General features: G+C 38.2%; 1 protein-coding gene across 1 annotated transcript in view; it reads left to right on the top strand.

Moving 5' to 3' along the window:
- LOC105303931 (protein kinase C-binding protein NELL1) overlaps positions 1-7,753 on the top strand; it is a 174,062-nt gene that overhangs the window by 159,387 nt on the left and 6,922 nt on the right. The gene's annotated exons all lie outside the window — the stretch shown is intronic.

Raw genomic sequence — 7,753 nt, forward strand, 5'->3', positions numbered from 1 at the left:
CTCCTCACTTGTCAAACCCAATTTCTGGGCCCTGGTGGATCCTTATGCATAGTGCAATAAAAGTGCTGCTGATTAAAGAGCAGAAGATGGGGCCTGGCACATAAGCCTCTAACGTTAGGTAATTTCTATCCGAGATACAGAACACAAGCTGTGGATTTCTTCACTGCAAAACAGCATCCATTTGGGAAAATAGCTGGCCAGCAGTGATAGGCTTATCTGAATCTTCTGATTGTCATAGATTTTCATTATCAAGATGGTTGACTACCGCTCAATTTCCCTTTGATGCATTCTAAGCTGATTATGCTGTTACTACTTCAGAGGATAGAGAAATAAAGAACAAGCCTAGGTGAATGGCAGTGCATTATAGGATGCTTCAGTGGCTTGGGTCTTCTGGCAGTTTCCAAATAGTTGAGATCTCAGGAAGAATTCACATCCCAAAGCTTTTCACAGAGGCCATAGCTCTCTCACTGTCTCTCTCTGTCTGTTGGGTGAATTTCGATCTGAAACCTTTCCCTTACCTGGGCATCACTATCTCCCTAACAGCTGAGCTGTCACTGGGAAGTAAAATTGATTACAATTTTTTTTATGCCACAGCTGTTGTTTTTTACCTCAGCTGGTTCCCATAATTCCACAGATGGTAAACATATGTTTATAGGCACATAGAAAAATCAGCTATATTGGATTCCTCCCATCTCTCATTCTTATTTTTCTTTTCATGTAGAAAGTCAAAGCCTCTGAGCTGGGGAATCTTATACATTTTGAATTAATGTTTCTATGCATTAAGACTTTGGAAACAGCAGGACAGCTAATGATATGCTAATGAGCTGACAGTTTTTATTGATCGTAATGGAAGTCGACAAGTGTCTTTCTTGGCTTTTGTGCAAACTGGAATATTTTATTAACTGTCTTCGGGACAGAAATACATAATTTGCTGCATTTTTGAAAATCCTCCTTGTGAGTTTCCCCAGTCTTACTTTTTGTTAGCCTGTTGCCAAAGCTTGGGTCTCTGCCAGATTATAAACAGAACATATCTTCATCCATATATTTACATGCCCTACAGAAACTCTCCCCACCCCTTTTCCCTTTCAAAGCAATTTGTTTGTGTTTTAGCGTGCAGAAAAATAGAACCTTTTTCTTCATTGTAAACAGAGATCTGCAGGGAAATAAGAGCGTTAAAAAAGAATTAGCATTTGTTTGGAGGCAAAGCTGCTTTCATTTGTATCAGAAAGCCCTGAGTCTTAGAAGGGTTTGCCTAATCTTAGTTATTCCATAAGAGGGTAATAATGGCCTAATTTTTTCTAATCTTTTTTTTATTGCATCTTTCTGTATTTCTTCCTGTGAAATGAGAAATGTTCTTGGAAAAATGGAAATAATGGGCATTAGTTCTCCAAACAAAAATCCAATAATGTACAACCTGTCTGGTGCAAATTTATTTTTCAGTGCCTGGTGAGCTGAGTGCAGGAAATAGTGGCAACAGGTGGATGTATCAAAGGAGGAAAAATCCAGTTTTCTCCCTTACATCAGTACTAATAGTAAAAGTTTATTAATTTGGGCTCTGCAATTAGGAATTTATTTAGCTCCTCAGATTGGCTGAGGTTTAGCATTGCACGAACAATGAGAAAACAGATTGTTTAGCAAATTAATAGTGTAAATAAGATCGCAGGGGTGATATTAGGTTACCTAAAAAGACTTCTGTTCTCCAACACTGAAAAACTGTTTTACCAAACTGTCAGCATCTAATGTAAATAATTCGTTATGGACAATTAAATAGTATCTACGATTTAGGCACTTAAGATAGGGCCTCATGTTGATAACAGGACCTCATTGCAGCAACATCTTGTTTGCTCATGTAACTATGAGACTTTCTCAAATGACATATTTTTACTTATACCATGTTATAGTGGCCCAGCACTGGTTTTGGAGTTAGTAGGCCTGTAGTTTATGGCCTAGGATTAAGGTATCCTTTAGGAAAGCTACTAAAATATCAAAGCCCTAGGTTTTGTGGGTCAGGTGACCAGGTGATCTGGTCCTAGATCAGGCCCTAGATCTGTAGTCCTCACTAGGTGTATCAAAATCACCTTGAAAGTTTTTTCAAAATATGCATGACTGTCCTCTCTCAACCGCCTCTAAAATTCTAAACCTCTAGTTTAAAAACTAATATCCTACATGATTTTCATAGACTCTAATGGCTCTGAAAATTGTTTTCAATATTGTATAATTCATAGTTTTCAGGAATTTGATGCTTCTTAGGTATTTATTGTGCCTACTATGTGAAATATACTATAATTGGACCTGCAGGGGATACTGATATGAAACATGCTTTTTGCTTTCATAGTGTTGATAATTTTCTGCTGGTTGCCATTCAGTTCCAAATCAGGGAGATTTTGCTCTCTTCATATGTTGGTTTCGGATGCTATTTTCACCACTGAACTTTTAATGAGTAAACCCTCTTTCTCCAAAAGAAACACATGATTGGCAATAGAGCGGGGTTTTTCAGAGTGACCTTTCATTAAATTGTCTGGGACAGCTTTTAAAAATGTAGATTCCCGGGCCCACTCCAATCCCACTGAAACAGAATCTGGGGGTTGGCCCAGGAATCAGGATGTTAAACACGTATTCAAAGTGATTCATAAACTCAACGTTTGAGAAGCATTGCCACAATGAATGATATGAAATAAAGCATAGGTCTGAAAAAATGAGATTAATGAGGTCAGCTAATATATGCCCAGCTAGAGTTGCATTTTTCAGTTAAGTGTAGATGTATTTAAAGTTAAGTAAAAAGAAATAATAGAAATTCTATCTTTTGATCCCTTATTTCATCTTTTTTGGGAGAAGTTGCAGTATTTGAAGGCAAAGTTTCATCTATAGAAATCCTCATAGATGATTTTTTCTGGGAGAAATAGGTTGATTGAGCTACTTTGCAGTTTGATACTTTTTAAAACTCCTTTTTTTTTTTGTGGTTTTCTAAAGAAAACTACATGCTTAACAAATGCTTTTCTTATTGATAAATGTCCAGGCACTAAATAGCCCATATGGCAATTCAATGCAAGACCTGATGGTTCTTGTTCTGGGGAAGTGCTGGAATAAATACACTTGTATGTCTTTACATGCATACACACACACATACACACTCTTTATGTCGCAGTTGGTATTTATACAGATATTGCTACCCTTCTTTTAATCCAGCATGGAATCACATTCATTCATATAAATGAACATTCATTCCCAGCTTGACTCATTTGGCAAGAACACGTTTTCATGCCATTATGTGGTCCGAGCCTCATGACCTTTCTGCGGAAAAAATTCCAAGTGTTTGAGTTTTTGTATTAATGGACACTGAGAAGCTGTCAGCCCTTATTTCTGTTTTTGTTCAAAGTTGACATCACTGACCTTTATGTAATGATCTGTGTAACACACAAGTGTGTGCCAGAGATTAAAAGTGGAAAGACAAGTGAGGAGGGAGGCATGTAGAAGAAAGATATGAAAGAGGCAATTTGTAATTTATAATGTTACAAAATCAGTAGTCACTTAAAAAAAAAAAAAACAACAAAAAACAGAAATGCCCTATACTGTATTGTGTTGCTATAGGAGGAATGGATGGAATACCCTTTTCAGGTGAATTTTCCATTTGTTTTTGGAAAGGTAATTAATACGATGACAGATGTACTCCAGGTTTCTAAGTGCTCTTTCCATAGTTGATAAAAATAAGAATGATTTAGGATCTTCTGACAAGTGGGTTGTAGATGATCGACTCTAACCTGGTACATGTGCTTTCACCATTTCCGTATCACCTCAGGTGACCAACTGTATTTCTTCGCATGGGAGTCTCTCAGTTTAGCACTGAAAGCCCTAAATCCTAGGAAAACCCAGGTAGTTGGTCACTCTAAATTCATCTGTATTCAGCCTGATAAGACAGATATTTTCTAATGTGATATTCAGTGTTCTGTGATGGCCTATTCTTTGATGGAAATCTATAGCTTTCTGTCTTTAATTCATTTTTTTTTTCTTTTAACTGGAAAGATAGCAAATGCGCAGAGATCTAAATTGTAACAAATTCAGTTTGTACACCTGTTTCGCTGACCTAGCACTTGAGTGCTGGTAGGACATTTAGCTTCTGCATACAGCACTTTCTTTGGCAGGTTAATCAACTGAAGCTTGGAGAAGGTGGTTGACTCTTGTCTAAATTCACCCAGTTAGCCAGAGATAGATCCAAAACTTGGACCCAGGTCCCCTGAGTTCCAATCCTATGGTTTTCTCAAAGTTCCTGGATGTGCTTGAAAGGTACCCTGTCCTCTTAAAGGAGTTAATTTACTTTGTAAAACTGAGCAACTTTATACCAGGAAGAAGCTGATGCACTTAGATTGCACTCCATTAATTGCTCCCTGGAAGTCCCCTGCAAGAGATTATGAATTCATACTGGGGAGCAGTGTCAGGGACTTCCTTCCCATGGTGAGGCTATCTGCTCTGGTAATCATAAACACTGCAACATCCTTGAAGAGGAATAGGTTAGTAAATGTATCTAATTCTGAGGAAAAGGTTAGTAAATGTATCTAATTCTGAGGAAAAGGTCTTGTTATCCTGTTACTTCTATTAATATTTCCAATTAATATTTTATCTCGAAATAATAAGCAGAAGACAGCATTTGCTGATTATCTTCTGCTGTTTGGAAGATGAGCACGTAAATGTTATTTCCTCTGAAAGACTTGCACACTATCTTAAGCTTGTATTTTATTTATAGATTAAGCTCAATATTCTAAATCAGCTTCTACATTTTCCATCTGTTCTGTAATATCTCTTCTATCAAATCAGGAAAAAAAAAACCCCTAAAAACAGGATTTTGGAATTCAACTTGAAAGCTCTAAATGCCAAGTCAATATTTTTATTGGGAGGTGGCAGCCCTGATGAGTTTCTTGAATTAGCGCTCTACTTCTAGACTAAGTTACAGAATTTAAAGACCACCTTTTACTCAATGAGATATTGAGCAAGCCTTAAGATATTCACCAGCCAAGACTCATGTTACTTAATTAGCTGAGAGCAAAGATTGTTAGGGAATTTTCCCCATGTCTAATTTTATTTCCATGACTAGTTTACTATGCTTCTATTTTCTTTTTGATCCCACTTAAAAAAAAAAATCATGTAAATCAGGAACATTTAATGATTTTTATCGCATCAATGACTTTTTAGTCTGATAGCTGAAGAATATTTACTGTTGGATCCTTAGTGCTATTGTTACCAGAGAGTGGGCTTCCCTCTCAGCACGTTGTCCACGCTCTTGACGTCTTGAACAAAGAATTGAGCAAGACACCAAAATACAGGAGAAAAGAATAGCTTTATTAAAAGGGAAAGTACAGCAACAGTACACTTCCAGATGTGGAAGTGGCCCGAGCAAGAGAAGGGTGGCTCAGAGTCTCAAGGGCTCAAGGACACAATAACAGAGTCTTTGGAGTTTTTATCCTTATTTGCTGTGGGTGGTTACATTTCTTAGAGGACTGGGTTTTCTTGATTGACAGCTAACATTGACAAGACTCAGTGACTTATCATTTGCTTTCTGCACGTGTTTGTTCTCAGAATTCAATTGGTTATAATGATATTAATGAACTTCTGGGCATATGCATCCTATTATAATGATGGTATAATGAGACTTGGGTGAGTTGAAGGTTGGGATCTTCATTGAGCAGGTGTGAGTGACTGGCTGAAACTAGTACTCAATTTTCTGCTTGTTTCCTTTTATGAGTTACTTTTCATCCAAAAACGCCTCCTGGCTTGCTTAATTGTGAGCGGACTAGAGAGGACCCTTTCTAGAATAGGATGACTTCAGTGTCTTTGTAGGTGGACCTGAAACCCCTCATCTAACTTTCTTGCCTAACCTTTTTCCAAGAGCCATGAACCCCCTTTTTGTTAGTATGGATGTTGAGGGTTGGGAGGTCTCTTCTGAATCTGCTTCCTGCTGAGGAGGGTCGTAGTCCCTGCTTATTGGGGTTTCATGGAGCTCTTTCCCTATCTGTCTCAGTCAGAACAGGGTCTTGGGTATCCTGCTGAAGTGCCCCTTCTGTCCCTAGACAAGGAAAAAGATACAAACTTGTTCTTTGAATCATATATCTAGTTATGTTTCTATCATTAATTTGCCTATTAAGCGAGTAAAGGAAAATAGGCTTGGTTAATACATTTCTTAAAAGAGAAAAAAAAAACTTGGGTTAAAGGTCTCCTCCCTTTTAGCACTCTAAGGACCTTGTTTTGGCCTCAAGCCATTCCTGCCTTATAATGGGCCAAGGAAAATGCTGAGTTTCAATGATCCTTATCAATAGCCAGAGGACTTGAGTCACCAGTTTCAAGGTAATTAAGTCTGAAGGACAGGATCTTTCTCCTAAGAAAGGAGGAAAGAAAAGATTTAACTAGGCTTACTAAAAAAAAAAAAAAAAAAAAAAAATTAAGAATTTTGCAAATGATGACCTGTATCATTTCACCCCTCTTTTAATATTGGTCTCATATCTATGAGACTAGCTTAAGATGAAGTCGATTGCTTTGTCACTTTAAGAAAATTCTTCCCTTCGGTTTTGGTTTGGCCTTAGGTACCCAACTGGCAACTGACTACCAGGCAGGATGCAATACAAAGAAATAACTCCTACAAAGATAAACAAAATGCTTCTTTAAATGCAGTGAGACTGGGTAGCCAGGAAGTGAGGGAGGAGAGATTAAGACCAAAATCTCCTGTCTTCTGCTTAATATTGGACATGACATCATAAATTTGTTTAAACATTTCTTCAATTAATTGTGAGTTGTCAGAGAGGCTTAAAACAACATAGTTTTTAAAATTCTTCACTTCCATGGTTATGTCTGAGTAACAGGTATTCTATAGTGGCCCTGTTTTCCAGAATAGCTTCTCTGACCTGTCCTAATGCTTTTCCCATGGCATGGATGGCTTGAGAGGTTGCATTTAAGGCTTTTGCCATGGAGCAGGCTATTCTGGTGACTTCTATATTCAGGGCATGTCATAGCTGGTACAGTAAGCAAACATAAAGCAGTATATTCAGCTGGACTAAATCTAAGTGTAGGTCACTTGTACAACTGAGGTCAAGAGTTAGTTAGTTCCCTGCAGTGCCTAGTTGGAAACTTTTGAGACATAAAACAGTCTTCACAGGGAACAAGGTCCCACAGTACTATTAGCGGGAACATAAGAGTAAACAATCCTTCTACAAATAAGAAACTATTCAGTAGGTAATTTAACGTGTACATTGCATAGCTTACAGAAGTAGTGGAGCTGCAGTTCAAGGTCATATTATCTGAGATGTTAAAACATTGTTTAGTGCAACTAGTAAATTTTATGCATGTTTCCACTGGCGTTATAACAGAAACTTTTAAAGAAAGCATAACCCTATCCTTCCTGTGGCTTGTGCGTCAGTTATGCCCCAGTCTGGTTGATGCCAGTCAAGGCCAACCAAGGGCAGGGCCCTCCAGGCTTGAAAGGTTTTTATTGCCTAGGGTCACCTCAACAGGGTCCCTGTGTTATGACAGCTAAAATGTGCACCTTTTTGTACTCTGCTTCCCTTACTGTCCAGTCCTATTTATTGGACACCTTAAAGACCTCTGGCACCAAGGCGGCCTGCGGGGTTTGGGGTCCAGGCCCTAACTTTTGGAGCTTCCTTTTGAATATTGGGCACAGCCTGAGTTGTGAAATGTATAGCCAGGGGTGTCTGGCCCTCAGACTTTGAGTCAGTGTTAGTATTCTCTAAAAGCCTCAGAAAATTGGTCAAGG

The sequence above is a fragment of the Pteropus vampyrus genome, unplaced genomic scaffold (genome assembly GCF_000151845.1).
Source record: "Pteropus vampyrus isolate Shadow unplaced genomic scaffold, Pvam_2.0 Scaffold321, whole genome shotgun sequence".
Taxonomy (NCBI): Eukaryota; Metazoa; Chordata; class Mammalia; order Chiroptera; family Pteropodidae; genus Pteropus; species Pteropus vampyrus.